At 36.8% G+C, this 21,322-nt stretch overlaps 2 pseudogenes; one reads left to right on the forward strand and one right to left on the reverse strand.

Moving 5' to 3' along the window:
- Positions 1–3,932: 3,932 nt before the first annotated feature.
- Positions 3,933–4,781, reverse strand: LOC114027301 (annotated as a pseudogene).
- A 15,330-nt stretch (positions 4,782–20,111) lies between these two features.
- Positions 20,112–21,014, forward strand: LOC114027256 (annotated as a pseudogene).
- Positions 21,015–21,322: the final 308 nt, after the last annotated feature.

Genomic DNA, 21,322 nt, shown 5'->3' on the forward strand with positions numbered 1-21,322 from the left:
TGATTTTATAAATTTAATAATTTTGATAGCATTATCTAATACATTTTTAAGTTGTGCCATTCTCTGTGATGCTGATGCATTGTTATGTATGTTGCAGTGTGTCCATTTCATGTTAATTTTTTTTAACATGCCAAATAACACCCTCAATATTTCCAGTCACTGATTTTGCTCCATCGGTGTAAATTTCACAAGTAAATTTTTTGATTTGTTTTCCTTTGAATTCATTATTATGAATTAATTAGGTTAAAAATATCTCCCCCAATTGTATGTCCTCTTAACTGATGGTAAAATACTGCATTCTCTTACGCTTTACAATTTGCAGCTGACAAATACACCATGTCTAGTCCTTTGCAGCCACTAATAGTTTCTCTTTCTTGACATAGTTACAAAAACATCTCACTTGATAAGAATATAAATGAACATGAAAGTTTAAAACCAACAAACACTGAGAAATCTATTAGATAAACATTTATTAACTGCTCACTATGTGTCAGGTACTATGCTAAGCAGTCAAAATACAAAGAAAGGCAAAAGATAGTCCTTGCTCTCAAGGAACTTACAGTCTAAGGATGGAGAAAACATGAAAGCAGCTATGTACAAATAGGCTATATACAAGGTAAATTGGAAATAATTAATAGAGAGAAGACCCTAGAATTGAGGAGAATCTGGAAAGATTTCCTGGAGAAAGTGAGATTTTAGTTGGACTTAAAGGAAGCCAAGGAAGCCAGGAGGGGAAGATGAAAAGAGACAGATTCCAAGCAAGTGGAGCAGTCAGTGAAAATATCTGGAGTCTGGATATAAACCATCTATGCAAGGAACACTAGCAAGAAGGCCAGTCCTGGTATTATAGAGAATTCGATGAGGTATGAGGTATAAAAATTTTGGCAAAGTGTGTGTATGGCCAGGACAGGTTGAAAAGGGCTTTGAATGCCAAATAGAAGATTATATTTGATCCTGGAGGTGATAGAGAGCCACTGGAGTTATTGTTGTGTGTGTGTGTGTGTGTGTGTGTGTGTGTGTGTGTGTGTGTGTGTGTGTGTGTGTGTGTGAAATGGTCATACCTGAGCTTCAGGGAGATAACTTAGATGAGTGGATGATGGACTGGAGTGAGGAGAGAGTTGTAGCAAGGAGGCCAACCAGGAGGCTGTTCCTATAGTTCAAGCATCAGGTGATGAGGGCCTTCCCCAGGGTGGTGGCAATGTCAAAGCAGAGAAGAAGGCACATGAGAAAGATATGATAATGGTAAAATCAACGGCTCTTAGCAATAGACTGAATATGGGACAGTAAAAGGAAGATTGAGGAGCTGAGGATGACAGCTAAGTTACATGCCTGGATGACTGGAAGAATGGTGGTAGCCCCAACAATAATAGAGAAGTTAGAAAAAGGGGAAGAATTAGTGGGAAAAATAAGTTCAGTTTTGAACATGTTGAGTTAGAGATGTTTATAGGACATCCAGTTTGAATGTCTGGTAGATAATTGGAGATGGGATTCTGGAGGTCAGGAAAGAAGTTAAATTGGGTAAGGAGATATGATTATCACTAGCATAGGGATGATATTTGAAACCATGAAAGCTAATGAGATCATCTAGTGAAATAGTATAGAGAGATAAGAGAAGAAGGTGTCCAGAACAGAGTCCTGTGGGACACTTGTAGTTAGTGGGTATGATCTGGATGAAGATCCAGTAAAAGAGACTAAGAAGGAATGACCAAATAGGTAGAATGAGGTGGAGAGTAGCGTCAGGAAAACCTAGAATGAAGAGAATGTCAAAGAGAAGAGACTGACAGTGTCATAGGCTGCAGAGAGGTCAAAAATGATGAGGATTAAGAAAGGGTCATTGTATTTGGCAATTAAGAGATCATTAGTAACTTTGGAGAGAGTAGTTTTGTTTGAATGATGAGGCTACAAGCCAGACTATAGAGAGTTAAGAAGAGAGTGAGAAGAAGGAAATGGAGCCACCCATTGTAGATGGTTTGGATGGCACTCAGAAGTGTTGTGGGCTATATGGAGTGGCATGTTTGACACCTCTGAACCAGATGATCATTGAAATTCCTATGGTAACTGGCACTTTCCTTTCTAGGTGTTCACTACCCATCTCTAATAACCTGTTCAAGAATTTTCTAAAGAATCCAAGTCAAGTTCATTGGCCGATGGAGATTTGATTCTTTTCTCTCTCTCTTTTTAAAATGAGGACATTTGCACTTTTCCCCAATCTTGTAGTCCTTTGCTTATTTTCCATGATCTTTAAAATATTGGTGCCAGCAGCTCAGAAATCATGTCTAGATTTAAATGATTGATGAGTTAAAAAAAAAGTAGCGCCCCTTCCCTCCTTTGCTCAGTCACATCAGATTCTCAAAGTAATCAAATGCTGTAGATGGGACCATGGGGCTTGTTGTTTTCTGAATCCAGATTTTCTTTTTAAACTTTTACTTTTTTATTCTGAATTTGATGAATACTAAAGAAAGAGAATATGTTTTTGGGAACAAAGTAGGACATATAAAATGATTACTTGTAAAACTCAGCTCCTATTTCACAGAACTTGCATAAACACATATGAAGATATGAATGATAGTATATATGTCAGGATCTTAAAAATACACAGAAATTCAGAGAAAAAACATTGTATAAATAACATACATATATATATATATTTGTGGTGGGCAAGCTGACAACAGTGACTCTGGCCTGACTCGGTGGTGTCTGCTCTTGCCTCTCTGATGTCCCCAACCCTGCCCCATGATGTCTGAAAACAATTTTTAACATTAATTTTTAAAACTTTGGGTTCCAAATTTTTTGTCTCAGATGTATGGGAACTTCCTTGTCTTGGATGCTCCAGTATCAGGGAAAGCATTTGTAGTCTTGGCTTTCTGTGTTCATTTGTTTCACCCATGTGTGTGTTTGACCTTCCCATTAGACCTACCCTAAGAATTTATCTGTAAATTCTATCTCATTGAAACTTCTTCTCTTAAACACTGATATCTGTTCATCACTGGGTTCTAATATTTGGTGGTGCAGTGTAGTAGACAATAAGTATGGTTGCTGATTTATTGGAAAGGCAGTATGGTATCAATGAAACAATATGGCATTTGGATTCATGGTCTGGCTTAGTCCCTTACTAGTTGTGTGACCTTAGAAAAGTCACCTGACCTTTTGGAGCTTATTTTCTTATCTAATATTGGGGATAATAATGCCTCCCTTATCTATTTCAAAGGGTTGTTGTAAGGATCAAAAGAGATTTTATGCATAAATTCATATGTGTATCTATTTATATATTTCTACACACATATATACATACATAGATATGCACACATACATTATAATGATATGCCACTGGCAGAGGACTGCTGATTATTTCACCAATCCCATAGGACATGTAGAACATAGAGAGGTGGGAGGTAAGACTCTCAAGGCTCTGCATCATCATCATCTGGGTGAAATGGTTGTGGGCACAGGAAAGGGATGTAATATGCATGAATATATACATATATATATATACACATATATATAATATATACACATAAATAAATATAAATATAAAAGGCATGTAAATAAATGTGTAATTACTGACCTGAAAACATCTTGAGATCATAGGACATAAGATCATAGATGTAGAGCTGGGAAGGACCTCAGACATTATTTGGTCCAACTCCCTCATTTTACAGCTGAGGGGTCTGAAGTATAGGGAGATTAAGCAGCTTGTTCAAGATCATTTCCCCAAAGCAAGTTGGGCTCTTTGCCATGATTCCAGGCCACTTGGCAAAATGTCTAAGGTCATTATTGTCATCCTCACTCTAAGTGCCGACTGTGCAGCTCCCCAGTGCCTTCTCATCTTTCTATAGGTCACCTTGAGTCAATGCCCTATTGTTCATGAAGAATTTCTCCCTCTTTTGTTAAGCAATAATCTTTCTCCCTTCCTCAGACTGAGCTCCTTCCTATCACTTTTTTTTCAGTGCAGCTTTCATATCTTTGTTTCTGAGGCTGTAACCACAGCATAGAATAGGACTACAGTTTTGTCCTGCTCAACTGAGGTGCTGACATGGGGCTGTATATAGTGAACAGGGCCATTCCATAAGACATGGAAACCATAGTGAGTTGGGAGGTGCACGTTGCAAAGGCTTTGTAACATCTTGGAGTGGAATCTTATGTAGGATACCTGCTACAATGTGGACAGAGGAGAGGGAAATCAGGCAGCAGGGCACCAGTAGCACTATGATACTAGATAGCAAAATAATAATGTGATTAAAGGTGATGTCTATGCAAACCTGCTGTACCTTGGCCACCAGGGTCTCACAGGCTACATGGTTCAAGACATTCTGTCCACATGTGGGAAGTTTCATTGTGACCACTTTCTTCACTGATAAATTGGCCAGACCAATGAACCAGAGGGTGATGGCCAGGCCCTTATACATTCCTCTGCACATGACCATGACATATTGCAAAGGGTCACAGACTGCCATGTATCAGTCATAAGTCATTGCTGCCATCAGTGGAAACTTGATTCCATCTAATGCCAAGGAGAAGACCTGAGCTGCACACCAGGCATAGGAGATGGCCTTTTTCTCCACGACAAAAGTGTGCTAGCATCTGTGGGACTGCACTGGGTGTGTAGCAGATGTCAATGACTGAGAGGTTACAGAGGAGGAAGTATGTGGGAGAGTGCAGTTGAATATCCAGTCAGATCAAAAGAATGATCAGCCCATTGCCCAGCAAAGTCAGTAAATAGTGGATACAAACAGAACAACTTGAGTCTTCTGGTCAGTAGAGAGTCCTAACAAGATGAACATTTTCACACTTTAGGCCATCTTATCATTTCCCATGAAGTAGGGAAGGCCAGGCTTCCAGAAAAAAGAGAAGTAATAGCAAAATGCCATTCAGGATAGAATTTGGGGTTCCTGCTTGATTCTAACAAATTGAACAGAACTTTATTCTTGAGATTCTTGACCTGGGTTTTGAAGGGGAAGAACTTGGTTGACTCCACAAATGTTAATCCTTGAGTGATGAAAGTAGCCCCACTTTGCGGTTGCTAACTCTAATAATCTCTCTAGTTCTTGAAAATATGCTATTAGGAAAATATTGACAGTAGTTTGATTATTTAAAGAAGAAATTAATAAAAGATCAATGCACCAGTCTTTCACTTCTACTGAAAATATTTGGAATGTTTTGTCATTGATGAAGGCACTGATTTAGAAAGTCTAAGCGTTTAGGAGCTATAACAGCCCTGTCTTTCTAGACTTTCCATGTGAGGGCCATTCCTCTCATTGCTAAGACCAGAAAGGGGGCCACTAAACAAAGTATCTCTATCTTTGTTTTCCTCCTTGCTGACCAGGCCCCCTAGGGAAAATAAAACATTTAACTATGACACCAGCATTTCTTAATTAATTAATGTAAATTCATAGGTTAAGAAATCCTAGGGATATTATTTTCCTCTCTAATGTTCTTCAATTCTAATGTACTAGCACACAACCCTTACCTCCTTCTCCACCATTTCTTATCTTCCTGTTTTTGTCCAGCCCTGAAAAGAGCAAACATTGTTATTGCTCATTATTTGGCTGTAGATTGGAAAGAGTAAAGTCAAAATGATGACAGCAGCAGCAAGAGTCGGGGCATCAGAGAAATATTCAAAGGGACCCCAGCGGTCATCTAGGTGGGCCAGCTCATGATTGAACAGAAATTCCCTCTAAAACATTCTTGACAAGTGACTATTCCTCCTTTACTTGAAAACCATAATGAGGCCTTCTCAAATGAGAGGGCACTCAATGCCTCCCAATCTAGATCATTCTTTTTTTGGATAGCTTTCATTGTTAGGAAAATTTCTCTGACAACCAGCAACTTCTAATCATTGCTCCTAGAGCTGCCCTCTGGGATTAAGAGGAACAAGTTTAAGCCTTTTGTTTTTCAACAGCTCTTTTAAAAAAAAAAAAACATTTTATTTATTTTTTTGGTGAGGCAACTGGGGTTAAGTGACTTGCCCAGAGTCACACAGCTGGTGAGTGTTATGTGTCTGAGGCTGGATTTGAACTCAGGTCCTCCTGCCTCCAAGGCCAGTACTCTATCCACTGTATCACCTAGCTGCCCCTTAACAGCTCTTAAAATACCTGAAAACAGTTATCTCTGTTACATTTCCCATTGTCTTCTCTTCTTGAGGCTAAACACTCTCATTTCCTTTAGCTAATGCTTTACCCTTCTGACACGAGTTTGTTAGTGTTATTTGTGTGATCTTGAATAAGATCACACCTTCCTCTGAAGTTTCTTCATTTGTATGTAAAATGAGGGAGTGGACTAGAGGTCTTTGAGATCTCTCCCTGCTTTGAATCTATGACCCTGTGATCATTTGCCATTGTACTTCTCCTCCACTTAATGTTACCTAGCTTATTAATGACCTACCTAAAATGTGGTACCCAGAACTGAATACAATCCTTGAGTTTTGATGCGAGCATTACAAGGAGACATTTCTGTAGTCATGAAGACCTGGATTCAAGTTCTTCTTGATATACACTAACTGTGTGATTATGCATAAGTCATGAATGATTTCATTGCTCCAGGTCATTTTCTAAGATTCCAAGTTTTTGACCAATTGCCCATTTGCCTCCTTTAAGTTAATTTCCACACTTGACATTTTCCACGAGGATGAAATCACAGGCCTGGATTTTATTTAAACAACAACAACAACAAAAAGGTATTTCCAGTGCTTAAGGGCCTAGTACAATGACTTGTGTTTAGTAATTGCTTAAACAATGCTTATTGAATTGTAGTGATAATCCAGGTTACATAATGACCTTGTCCAGTCTGATACAGTGAATGAGAGTGTCTCTGAGGTATTTAGTTCTCATATTTTGTCTTTCACTATTTATTTATTTATTTATTTATTTTAGATTTCTTAGGTTTGAATCAGAGATTTTTTTGATGTTTCTTGAAACAAGATAAAATAGACAAAATGGTTGATTTATAGAAGTCACAGAATCAAATCAAACTGAAATGAAAAAATTCAATGGAATAAAATTTGAGTAATGGTATGTGTGTGTGTGTGTGTGTGTGTGTGTGTGTGTGCGCGCGTGTGTGTGTGTTTGTGCCATTCACAGCAGGTAACTTCTCCAGGGCTAAGAATCTCTTGAGGGCAATTACCCTCTCCTGATGCCTTCTTTTTCCTCTTTTTTCCTCCCATTCTTCTAAAACAGTTATTTCTCTGCACCTACAGCTTCCCCTCCTCTAAATTCCCATTGGAATAAACAGTTTGAAAACATCTTACCTAAACTTTTAATTGTACTCCAGATTCCTGGCCCAACAAACATTTTTCTATGTCTGCTTTTCCTCACATGGCCCTACTCATGTAGAAGCCCTTTGAGCATTAGGGAAAGAGAAACTTCTTGTCACTATTACTCCACCTAAGAGTGTGTGATAGCAGCTGTTGGTGGAGGGGAAGAGTAGACTGTATCTCTATGACTGGGTTGTCCTCTATGAGACAAGGCCTGGAAGGAAATTCTTATAGTCATACTCATGTATAATAACCATAGAGTTGTTGGTGGTTGTTGAAGAAGACAGGGCATTTATTTATATTACTTAACTCTTGGGGCTCTGAATGCTACAACAATGACGATAGCTAGCATTTGTAGAGCTCTTATAACTCTCCAGTAGGTGGAGCCAAGATGGAGGAGAAAAGGCAGGAACTTGTATGAGATCTCCCCAATTTTTGTCCCAGCAACCCAAATTGTTTTTCAAAATGAATTTTGGAGCAACAGAACCCACAAAAGGATGGTATGAAACAATTTTCCAACCCAAGATAACTTAGAATGACTTCAACAAAGGTCTGTCTCACTTGGGTTAAAGGAGAGCATAGCCCAACATAGGTGGTGTCTAGGCAAGCCAGGGGACACTCCTAGCCCCATCACAGATCAGAAATGTAGTCCTCACATCCTGGCTCAACAGGCCAGAAGCATAGTGGGCCAGCTGTGATGCCTCCAGACCAAATGTGGCAGGTTAGTGGTCAGGCCTGGCAGGCCTGGAGGCCCCAGCACAGTTAGATTAGTGACATCAGGACAGCAGGTGAGCTGCCAGCCCCAGAGGCTCTGACACAGAAAGCCAGTGACCAGTAGTCTGGTCTCTAGTTCAAGAAACTTAGGACAGTGTCACCTGTACCTCAGGAACAGAGCTCAACTTTATAAGTCATGAAATAGGCTAGAAAGGGAGCAAAAAACAAACAAACAAAAAAAAGCCCTGGCCACAGAAAGCTACTATCTTGAAGATCAAAACACAAACTCAGAAGAGGATGACAATGTCAAAACATCTACCAGCAAAACATCAAAGAGGAATATGAATTGGTCTCAGGCCCAAAAAGTCCTCATGGAAGAGCTCAAAAAAGATTTTAAAAATCAAAGAAGAGAGGCAGAAGAAAAGTTGGAAAAACAAATGAGAGTTATGCAAAAGAATCATGAAAAAAAGGTCAAAAGTTGGGAAAAAGAAAACAATTCCTTAAAATGTAGAATTGGCCAAATGAAAAAGGAAGTACAAAAGATAACTGAAGAAAATAATACCTTAAAAAATTAGAATGGAGCCAGTAGAAGCTAATGGCTCTACAGAACATCAAGAATCAATTAAAAAAATGAAAAAAACCCAGAAGAAAATATAAAATACTTCATTGCAAAAACAACTGACCTGGATAACAGATAAAGAAGAGATAATTTAAAAATCATTGGACTACTTGAAAGGCATGACAAAAAAAATTAAAGAGCCTGGGTAGTGTCTTTAAAGAAATTATCAAGGATAACTGTCCTGATATCCTAGAACCAGATGGGAAAATAGTAATTGAAAGAATCCACTGATCACCTCCTGAAAGAGATGATAAAATGAAACCATCCAGGAATATTATAGCCAAATCCCAGAACTCTCAGGTCAAGGAGAAAATACTGCAAGCAGCCAGAAAGAAACAATTCAAGTATCAAAGAGACATAGTCAGGATAACACAGGATTTAGCAGTTTCTACATTAAAAGATTGGAGGGCTTATAATATGATATTTATTGAAGAAGGCAAAGTTGCTTGGATTACAACCAAGAATCAACTATATAGCAAAACTGCCCATAATGTTTCAGGGGAAAAGTGATCATTAAACAAAATAGGGGACTTTCAAACATTTCTGATGAAAGGACCAGAGCTAAACAAAAATTTTAATTTTCAAATAAAAGATTCAAAAGAAGCATCAAAAGGGAAGATGTTACTTATAACTCCTAAGAACTGTATCTCTATTAGGACAGTTGAAAAGAGATACACAGACAGAGGATGCAGGTATTTTTTTGCTTTGAGGGGATGACATAAAAAAAACCTAAGGGGTGAGAAAGAGGAATACACAGGAAGAAAAGGTAAGAAAGAGGCAGAAAGGGATAAATCATATCACATGAAGAGGCATGAAAGCCCTATTACAGTGGAGGGAAAAAAAGATGAGTGGTGGTGAGCATTGTTTGCCCCTTTCTCTCATCAGATTTGGTTCAAAGAAGGATTAACATACACACTCATTGGGTCTAGAAATCTATATTACCTGATAGGGAAGTAGGAGGGGATGAGGCCAACAAAAGAACAAGAGGCTGATAGAAAGGAGGGAAGATTGAGGGAGGAGGTGGTCAGAAGGAAACTCTAGAGAGGAAGAACAGGGTGAAAGGAGAGAAAGAGACAGAGAAAAGTATAAATGGGAAAACAGGATAGAGGGCAATACACAGTTAGTAATCATAACTATGAATGTGAATGGGATGAACTCTCCCATAAAACTGAAGCTGATAGCAAAGTAGATTAAGTACCAGAATTCTACAATATGTTGTTTACAAGAAACATATCTGAAGCAGAGAGACAAGCACAGGGTAAAGGTAAAAGACTGGAGCAGATGAAGTAAAAAAGGAAGGAGATAGCAATCATGATCTCAGACAAAACAAAAGCAAAAATAGGTTCAATTAAAAGAGTTAAGGAAACTATATTTTGCTAAAAGGTACCATAGACAATGAAGTAATATCAATGCTAAACATCTCTGCAACAAATGATACAGCATCCAAATATCTAAAGGATATTTAAATGAATTACAGAAGGAAGCAGACAGTAAAACTATAGTGGTGGGGGATCTCAATTTCCCCCTCTCAGAATTAGATAAATCTAATCATAAAATAAACAAGAAAGATTTTAAGGAGATTAAGTTAAGAAATTAAGGAATTTGAGAAAAATTGGAAATGACAGACTTCTGGTGAAAATTGAATGGTGATAGAAAGGAAAATACCTTTTCCTTAGTGGTACATGACATGTGCTCAAAAATTAAACATATATTTGGACATTAAAAATCTCACAATCAAATGCAGAAAGGAAGAAATATTAAATGCATCCTTTTCATATCATGATGCAATAAAAATTACATTCCATAAAAGGCAAAGGAAAAAAATTACATTCCATAAAAGGAAAGATAGATGAAAAATTAATAGTAAACTAAATAATCTAATCTTAAAGAATAAGTGGATCATAGAACAATCAATAATTTCATCAAAGAGAATGACCAAAATGAGACAATATAGCAAAATTTATGGGATGCTGCCAAAGTAGTACTTAGGGGAAAATTTATATCTCTAAATTCTTACATCAATAAAATAGAGAAAGAATAGTTTAATGAGTTTGTCATGCAGCCAAAAAAAAAGCTAGAAAAAGCACAAATTTAAAAAATCCCTAATTAGAAAAAAGTGAGAAATCCTGAAAGTTAAAGTAGAGATTTATAAAATTGAAAGTAAGAAAACTATTGAACTAATAATTAAAACTAAGAGCTGGTTTTATGAAAAAAAAAAGATGAACCATTGTCAATTTGATTAAAAAAGAGAAAAAAGAAAACCCAATATCCAGTTTCAAAAGTGAAAAGGATAAATTCACCAACAATGAGGAGGAAATTAAAGCAATAATTTGGAAATACTTTGTGTAATTGTATGCCTATAAATCTGGCAATCTAAGAGAAACAGATGAATATTTACAAAAATATAAATTGCCCACTTTAACAGAAGGGAAAATAAAATTTTTAACCCCATTTTAGAAAAAGAAATTGAACAAGCTATTAATGAATCCCATAAGAAAAAAATCCCTAGGGACAGATGGATTCACAAACGATTTCTACCAAACATTTAGAGAACAATTAATTCCAATACTATATAAACTAGCTCGGGAAAATAGACAAAGAAGGAGTCCTACCAAATTCCTTTAATGACACAAATATGGTGCTGATACCTAAAGCAGGAAGAACCAAAATAGAAAAAGAAAGCTACAGACCAATTTCCTAAATTAACGTTGATGCGAAAATTTTAAACAAAATACTAGTAAAAAGATTACAGCACTCTATCACCAGGGTCATATGATATAACCAGAGGGGATATATACCAGGAATGCCAGGCTGGTTTAATATTGAGAAAACTATCAGCATAATTGACCATATCAATAACAAAACCAACAGAAACCATGTGATTATCTCAATAGATGCTGAAAAAGCATTTGACAAAATAGACCAGTCATTCCTATTAAAAACACTAGAGAGCATAGAAATAAATGGAGCTTTCCTTCAAGTGATAAGCAGTATCTATATAAAATCATTAGCAAGCATCATCTGTAATGGAGATAAGCTAGAATCCTTCCTAATAAGATCAAGGGTGGAACAAAGATGGCCATTATCACCATTATTATTCCATATTGTAGTGGAAATGTTAGCTTCAGCAACAAGAGAAGAAAATGAAATTGAAGGAATTAGAATAAGCAATGAGGAAACAAAACTGTCATTCTTTGCAGATGATAGGATGGTATATTTAAAGAGTCCAAGTGAATCAATTGAAAAACAACTTGAAATAATAAACAACTTTAGTAAAGTTTCAAGATAGAAAAGAAACCTACATAAATCATCAGCATTTCTATATGTTACGAACAAAACTTAGCAGTAAAAGACAGAAAGAGATATTCCCTTTAAAATCACTGTAGACAATTTAAAATACTTGGGAGACTATCTGCCAAGAGAAACCCAGGAACTATATGAACACAATTACAAAATCCTTTTTCACTCAAATAAAGTAAGATCTAAACAGGAAAAATATCAATTGCTCATGGGTAGACCAAGCCAATATAATAAAAATAAGAATTCTACCTACTTATTCAGGGTCATAGCATTCAACATACCAAAAATTATTTTATAGAGCTAGAAAAAATAATGATGAAATTCATCAGGAAGAACAAAAGCTCAAAGAAGAATAAAAGAATATCAAGGTAATTAATGAAAAAAATGCAAAGGACAGTGGCCTAGCAATACCAGATCTCAAACTATATTATAAAGCAGTAATCATCAAAACAATCTACTGCTTGTTAAGAAATAGAGTGGTGGATCAGTTGAATACATTATGTACACTAGACACAGTCCTAAATGACCATAGTAATCTAATGTTTAATAAACCCAAAGACAAAACCTGCTGGGAAAACCAGAAAATAGTATGGTAGAAACTAGATATAGACCAACATCTTACTCCATATATGAAGAGAATGTCAAAATGGTAGATGATTTAGACATAAAGGGTGTTACCAAAAGCAAAGAACTGTTTACCTGTCAGATCTATGGAGAAGGGAAGAATTTATGATCAAACAGGAGAAAGAGAGCATTACAAGAAATAAAATGGATAATTTTGATATTAATTCAAAAAGGTTTTGCACAAACAAAACCAATGGAATCAAGATTAGAAGAAAAGCAAAAAGCTGGGAAACAATGTTTACAGCAGTTGTCTGTGATAAAGGTCTCATTTCTCAAATATGTGGAGAATTGAGTCAAATTTTAAGAATACAAGTCATTCCCCAATTGATAAATGGTCAAAAGATGTGAATAGTTTTCCTGATAAAGGAATCAAAGCTATCTATAGTTGTGTGAAAAAATACTCTGTATGACTATTAATTAGAAAAATATAAATTAAAACAACTCTGTGTTACCACCTCACACCTACTAGATTGGCTAATATCAGAGAAAAGGAAATTGATAAATGTTGGAGAGGATGTGGGAAAATTGGGGCATTAATACACTTTTGATGGAGTTGTGAACTGATCCAACCATTCTGGAGACCAATTTCTAATCCTGCCCAAAGAGCAATCAAACTGTGCATATTCTTTGATCCAGCAACACCACTAATAGGTCTATATCCTAAAGAGTTCATAAAAAAGAGAAAAGGACCCACAGGTTCAAAAATATTTTTAGCAGCTCTTTTTCTAGTGGTAAAGAATTGGAAATTAAAGGGAAGCCTATCAATTGGGGAATGACTGAACAAGTTGTGGTATATGAATGCTATAAGAAACAATGGGCAGGCAGATTTCAGAAAAACCTGGAAAGATTTATGTGAAATGGTGCAGTGAAGTAAGTAGAACCAGGAAAATGTTGTACACTGTGACAGCAACCTTTAGAGATGATCAGCTGTGATTGACTTAGTTTTTTTCAGCAATAAAATGATCCAAGACAATTCCAAAAGACTCAATAGAAAATGCTATCCACATCCTGAGAAAGAACTAATGGAATCTGAATGCAGATTCAAGCATAGTATTTTCACTTTCTTTTTTTTTTTCATTTTTTTCCCTCTACAAACTATAATTTTTTTTCATACTGTTTCTTTGTTCACGCCATGACTAATATGGAAATAGGTTTTACATGATTTCACATACATAACCTATATCAAATTGCTAATGTTCTTGTGGAGGAGGGAGGGAAGGGAAGGAGGGAGAAAATTTGGAACTCAGAATTTTATTAAAAATGGATGTAAAAATTGTCTTTACACATAATTTGAAAAAATAAAATACTATTAAAAAAAACACACTTAACTCTAACCAATTGGCATGCAGGCATTTTACATGTAAGCATGGGTACAGGTAAGTATCTTCCTGGAAAGCCAGGAAAACAGACAAAGCTGTTTCTATTGCTCATCTAGCCTGGGTTTTCTCTGGGAGTCTGAAATAGAATCCCAGAATCTCAGAATTGGAAGAGACCTCAGAGGCCATCCAGCCCAACCCATGCTTCCACAAGAAACCCCTCTACAACTTGTCTGACAAATGATCATCTAGATTTTGTTTGTATGCTCTCAGTATTAGGAGGAGGCAACTAGGTGGCTCAGTGGATAGAGTGCTAGGCTTGCAGGCAGGAAGACTTGAGTTTAAATCTGGCCTCAGACCCTTACTAGCTTTATAACTTTGGACAAGTCACTTAAACTTCTGTTTTCCTTAATCCACTGGAGAAGGAAATGGCAAACCATTCCAGTATGTTTGCCAAGAAAATTTCATTGACAGTGTTGGTGTGCAATGGTCCATGAGGTTACAAAGAGCTGGGCAGGACTGAACAACAAAATTGTTAGGAAGTTTATCTTTACTTTAAGCTTGAATTGGTCTATTTTTTTTTTTTTTTGCCAATTTCTACCACCATTCTGCCCTCTGTGTTGAGGGGAACAAATCTAATTCCTCTTCTACATCCTAGCCAATCATTCACTTCAAGATAGTTATATTCAAGTGTGTGAATTTATCATGTCTCAATCTTATTTGTACATAGTTGTTTGCATGCTGTCTCTCTCTTCAGAATGTGAACTCCTTGAAGTCAGGAACTGAACTTTGCCTTTTTTTGTGTCCTCAGCACAATTGTTGCACTACATGACAGTAATGATCAACAAAGAGTCTAGACACTATACTTCAGGAGATTATTGAGCAGAACTGCCCTGATTTAAGAACTAAATTGTAAAATAGAAATAGAAAAACTTCACCAATCACCACCTGAAAGAGATCTTAAGATGAAAACTGGTAGGAAGATTACAACCAAGTTTTGAAGCTCTCAGGTCATGGAGAAAATACTACATGAAGTTAGAAAAAAGAACAACTTAAAGATGATGGAGTTACTGTCAGGATAACACAAGATTTAGCAACTTCTACATTAAAAGAGCAAAGAACATGGAACATCATATTCTTTAGAGCAAAGAAGCTGAATTTGCAACCAAGAATAATTTACCTAGCAAAGCTGAGTGTAATCCTTCATGGAAAAAGGGCTCTCAGAATTCATGATGAAAAGAGCAGAACTGAAGAGAAAATTTGACATTCAAAGAAATAGAAGACTTCCAAATATTTCTGATGAAAAGACTAGAGTTCAACAGAAAAACTGACCTTCAAATACAAGAATCAAGAGAGGCATAAAAAGGTAAACAAGAAAGAAAAAACAACCACAACAACATAATATTAATATGGGCAAACTGTTTACATCCCTACAAGGGAAGATGACACTTGTAACTCCTGAGAACTGTAATGTTATTATGACATTTAAAAGGGGGTATACTTAGACAGAGGTCATGGGTATAAGTTGACTTTGATGTGATGGTAAAAAATCAAATTAAGTGAGGAAAAGGGATTGTATTGGGAGAAGAGGAAAGGAGGAGGCAGAGAAGAATAAATTACATCACATGAAAAGGCGCAAAAACCTAATACAATAGAGGGAAATAAGGGAGAGAGATGAGCATTGTTTGAACCTTACTCTTATCAGATTTGGTTCAAAGAGGGAATAACATACTCAGTTAGGTATAGAAATCTAACTTACCCTATAGGAAATAGGAGGGGAAAGGGAGAAGAAAAGGGAAGGGGGTGAATAGAAGGGAGGAAAGAAATAGAAAGGGTAAAGGGGAAGAAAAGGGAGGGGACTAATAGAAAGGAGGGCACACTGAGGCAGGTGGTGGTCAAAAGCAAAACTCTACTAAGAAGGGAAATGGAGAAAGGAGAGAAAGCTGAAATGGAGAGGGGAGGATTGGATGGAGAGGAAGACATAGATAGTAATTGTAACTGTTAATGTGAATGGGATGAACTCTCCCATAAAATGGAAATGGATAGCAGAGTGTATTAAGAACCATAATCCTACAATATGTCATTTACAAGAAACACATTTGAAGCAGAGGAATACACACAGAGTAAAGGTAAAAGGCTGGAACAGAATATATGATGCTTCAGCTGAAGTAAAAAAAAAATAGGGGTAGCAATCCTGATCTCAGACAAAGCAAAAGGAAAAAATAGATCTAATTAAAAGACATAAGGAAGGAAATTACATTCTGGTAAAATGTATCATAGATAATGAAGTAATATCATTACTAACCATATATGCACTAAATGGTATAGCATCTAAATTTTTAAAGGAAAAGTTAAGGGAGATACAGGAAGAAATAGCAAAACTATACTAGTAGGGGACCTCAACCTCCCCTCTCAGAACTAGATAAATCTAACCATCAAATAAACAAGAAAGAATTTAAGGAGATAATAGAATTTTAGAGAAGTTAAATATGGTTGACTGGAGAAAACTGAATAGGGACAGAAAGGAGTATATCTTTTTCTCAGCCGTACATGAACCTACACAAAAACTGACCATGTACAGGGGTATAAAAACCTCACAATCCAATGCAGAAATACTAAATGCATCCTTTTAAGATCATGATACAATAAAAATTACATGTAATAAAAGGCTATGGAAAGATAGACTAAAAATCAATTGGGAACTAAATAATCTAATCCTAAAGAATGAATGGGTCAAACAACAAATCATAGAAACAATCAATAACTTCATCTAAGAGAATGACAATAATGAGATGACATACCAAAAATTATAGGACTCAGTGAAAGTGGTCCTTAGAGGTAGTTTTATAGTTCTAAATGCTTACATGAATAAAACTGAGAAAGAAAAGATCAATGACTTGGGCATGCAACTAAAAAAGCTAGCAAAGGAACAAATAGAAAATCACCAATTAAATACCAAATTGGAAATTCTGAAAACTAAAGGAGAGATTAATAAAATTGAAATTAAGAAAACTGTTGAAAAAAACTATATCAAAACTAATTGAACTAATAAATAAAACTAAGACCTGGTGGTATGAAAAAAACCCCAGTGAAATAGATAAACTTTTGGTTAACTTGATTAAAAAAAAGAAGAAAACCAAATTACCAGTATCAAAATAAAAAGGGTGAATTCATCACCAATGAAGAAGAAATCAAAACAATAATTAGGAGCTATTTTGCCCATCTGTATGCCAATGAATTTGACAATCTTTGTGAAATGGATGAATATTTACAAAAATATAAATTGCCCAGATTAATGGAAGAGGAAATACAATACTTAAACCCATTTCAAAAAAAGAAATTGAACAAGTCATCAATGAACTCACTAAGAAAAAATCTCCAGGGCAGATGGATATACAAGTGAATTCTATCAAATATTTAAAGAACAACTAATTCCAATACTATATAAATTATTTGGGAAAATAGGTGAAGAAAGAATCCTACCAAATTTTTTTATGATACAAATATGGTGCTGATACCTAAACTGGGAAGAACAAAAACAGAGAAAGAAAATTATAGACCAATCTCCCTAATGAATAGAGATGCAAAAATCTTAAACAAAATATTAGCAAAAAGATTACAACAAATTATCTGGAGGATAATATACTTTGAGCAAGTAGGATTTATACTAGGAATGCAGGGATGGTTCAGTATTAGGAAACCTATCAGCATAATTAACCATATCTACAACAAAACTAACAGAAGTCATATGATTATCTCAATAGATGGAGAAAAAGCATTTGACATGCTTTCCTATTAAAAACACTAGAAAGCATAGGATTAAATGGATTCTTCCTCAAAATGATAGATAGCATCTTCAAAAACCATCAGCAAGCATTATATGCAATGAGAATAAGCTAGGAGCATTTCCAGTAAGATTGGGAATGAAACAAGGATGTCCATTATCACCACTGTTATTCAATATTGTGCTGGAAATGTTACCTATAGCATTTAGAGAAGAAAAAGAAACTGAAGGAATTAGAATAGGCAAAGAAGAAACAAAGCTATCACTCTTTGCAGATAACATGATGTTATATTTAGAGAATGCTAGAGAATCAAGTAAAAAATTACTTGAAATAATAAATTTAGCAAAGTTGCAGGATATAAAATAAACCCACACAAATCATTGGCATTTCTATGTATTACTAATAAAGCCCAGCTGAAAGGAAACTTTTAAACTCTGATAAGATGGTAGCCTAGGTTCATGGAGTGGCAGGTAAGGAAGACATAGATTGATTTTAAAAAAAACCAGGCTTAAATTCTTAAGGACTTCTATTGTTGGTTAGGTGTAGCAGAGTAGGGAGTATAGTCACAAAAGAGTTGTAATAGTTTTGGGGCTGTGAAGTGAATAATAGAGGAGAAGCCCCATAGAAGCTGAAGAGCAGTAGATGGCAGTTCAGTGGCAGCAATTCAGTAGAGGGCCCCTTAACAGGGATCTAGATGGAAGTGATAATAGATTCATGAAGAACTTCAGCTGTGTGAAGGAAGCAGCTCCCCTGGTGATACCACCAAAGGATGTTGGTTGCTTTGTAGGGGGACAAGCATCAGCAGTAGAAATATGAGTTACCCTGATGATGCATCTTGTGTATCCTTCTTTCAGTGGAGATATAGCAGCCCTATGTATAGCAGAGTATTTCTTGTCCATTATTTTGCTATGCTATCTAATGAAATGTCCTTTGCTTTGGATAAATGTAATCTCTGGTTGGTTTGTAATGTCATGTGATGTTATTTTGACTGGAGACTGACCCACACTGTGCCTAGAACATGGCTCAGCTGTCAGGACATACATATGTGAGAAGAGATACAAGGACTCATTTGTCTCCTTTTTCCTCAGTTCTCCCCTATCCCTGTTTTTTAATTTGTCCTTCATCCTCCCTTAACTCTCTTTCATTGCCTTACATAGAATGGGCTCTTTGTGCTGACAGACCCTCTTTCACTTTGCTCTCTTGATGTCCTTTCACTACTCCTGCTATACCAGGCCTTCTTCTGGCCCATTCGTTCCTTCTTTCAATTCCTGAATTGGCTTGTCTGAAGTATTACCATAGAACCCCAATGGGACAGAACCATTGATTGAAAGTTGGAAGGGCCCTCAGAGATCAGAGAGTAGAACTCCCTCATTGTACAGATGAGAAAACTAAGATCCAGAGTTGTTGAGAAGTGTAGTTATTGGCAGAGCCAGGATTTGAATCCAGCCCTTCTGATTTCACATCCAGTATGCTTTCCATTGTATTGCATTATTCCTCATTTTACTTATAGGGCAGAGTTGGCCCTGAGCAAAATGTAGGAGGGGAAGTCTGTGCCTTTATTCCATGCCACTCCACCTCCACCTTCTGCTTTCAGTTACTCAAAACCTTCACAGTTACTTATCCCAGGCTTCACAGAGTACCTGTCCTCCCTACTCCTGCACTTAACCTCATGGGATACTTTTTCTCTGAGTAGAAACCTGTCCTATCTCCTTTTCTCTTCATAGAAACTCAGCTGTCCTGTTTTACACTCCCCCAGGGCCTTGCTACTGACTGGGATCAGGACCAAATTAATGCCAAAGTGTGAATTAATGTTATTCTTGTGGAAAAGATGGAGAGATGTGGGTTGAATGATTGTGCAATTAGGCAGATTCAGAACTGGTTGAATGGTGGGGTCCAAATAGATGAAATAAGTGGTTCAATGTTAACCTGACACCTACAAAATGAAATTTGATACAGTAGTCACAGGGAGTAAAATAGATGTGTGAATCCAGGACATGAATGGACAACTAAGTGTTTATATTATAGACAGGAGAATGTTTAATAGTGGGCCAGGGAAGGCAGTAGATAAGTGCATGACTACAAGAACAGGAGTGAGGGTAGATCTGGGGAACCTTATAGCTAGCTTTAAGAGAGGGAAGTATGATGGGAAGTAAAGAAGTGTACATTTTTTGGTCCTTGAAAGGTGTCAGGATCAGTAGCCTATATCCAGGTATTTCCTTGGCCCTGGCTCTGGTCAGGGTCAGGTAAATCAAGGATAACAAATAGAGACTGGGTTCAGTGAGTGATCTATGTCAGATTTGCATCCATTGAGGTGGTACTATTCTATTCTAATCCACATTTGGCACACAGTGTCCTCCTGCTCCTCCAATTTTTCTTACAGCTGGGCTCCTGCATAAAGTGAAGAAAGCTGCTGAATACTTGGAGAATCTGACTTGCTATCAGGTATCTTCTGGGTAAGGTATTCTGTAACATCTGAGTCTCAGTAGATACTCAGTAGAGAAAGAATGCCCAGCCTACTCAATCTCTTCTTCATGATCCTCTTTCTCCTGGAGTCTATGGCAGCAATTCTAGTAAATGGTTTCATCATCATAGTGCTGGGCAGGGAGTGGGTGTGATGTTGGACCTTGACCCCTGGTGACATGATCCTGGCCGGTCTAGGCATCTCTCACTTCTTTCTACATTGGGCAGCAGTTCTTAGCAACTTCTATGCATATTTCTCTTCAAATAGCAGAAGTCTACACCTTTTTATTTTCTGGACTTTTACCAATGTGACCACATTCTCGTTCACCACCTGGCTTGCCATTTTCTACTGTGTGAAAATTTCTTCCTTCACTCACCCAATCTTCCTCTGGCTGAAATGGAGAATTTCCTGATTTGTCCCCTGGCTACTGTTGTGTTCCCTACTGATATCCAATCTGATAATCATCCCATCTCTTGTAAAAGCCTATCTTATTTTCCACCTGCCAGTCACTGGTAATTACTCAGAAAAGACAACTTTGGATGATAGGACATGGGTATTACAGAGGTATTCTCACTTGTCATTGAAAATGTTTATTTTGTTAATTCCTTTCCTCTTCTTCCTGGCCTCCACCATCTTTCTCATTTCCTCCCTGTGCTGACACTTGGGGAACATGCAGCACCCCAGCTGTGGTCCTCAGGATCACAGTATACAGGTCCACATTACAACCCTGAAGTCACTTTTCTTCTTTCTCATTCTCTATATATCATACGTTCTGCCTCTGATCATTGCCTTGACAGCACCTGTATCAGTTTGCAGCTTTTGGTTTTGGGTTTGGCAGGTAGTGATCTATGCTGACATCTCCATCCATCCTGTCTTCCTGATCCTGAGCAGCTCAAAACTTAGAAGGGCTCTGAAGAAGATACTTCATGACCCAGAGATAGCATGAGGGGAATTCAGCTCTGAAGTGATCAATGTCAGTGATAAATATTGAGCAATGACCAGTGTTGCTATTTGTGATATAGATGTATAAGAGTTAGAAAAGAAGGACGAGAAAGAATGAGGGAAGGAAAAAGATATACATAATTTTATATACACACAATACACACAATGGAGATAATAATATTTTTTCTTCCTACCTCAGGAAGGTACAAAGCAATTTACTTTATCAACCTCTAAATGGTAGAGGTACAAGATTTCTTGCTATTCCACTTTCACCCTCTTCAGAAACCTAGAGGGGCTGACATTTTCCTCTCA

The sequence above is a fragment of the Vombatus ursinus genome, unplaced genomic scaffold (assembly GCF_900497805.2).
Source record: "Vombatus ursinus unplaced genomic scaffold, bare-nosed wombat genome assembly UNPS02014858.1, whole genome shotgun sequence".
Lineage (NCBI taxonomy): Eukaryota > Metazoa > Chordata > Mammalia > Diprotodontia > Vombatidae > Vombatus > Vombatus ursinus.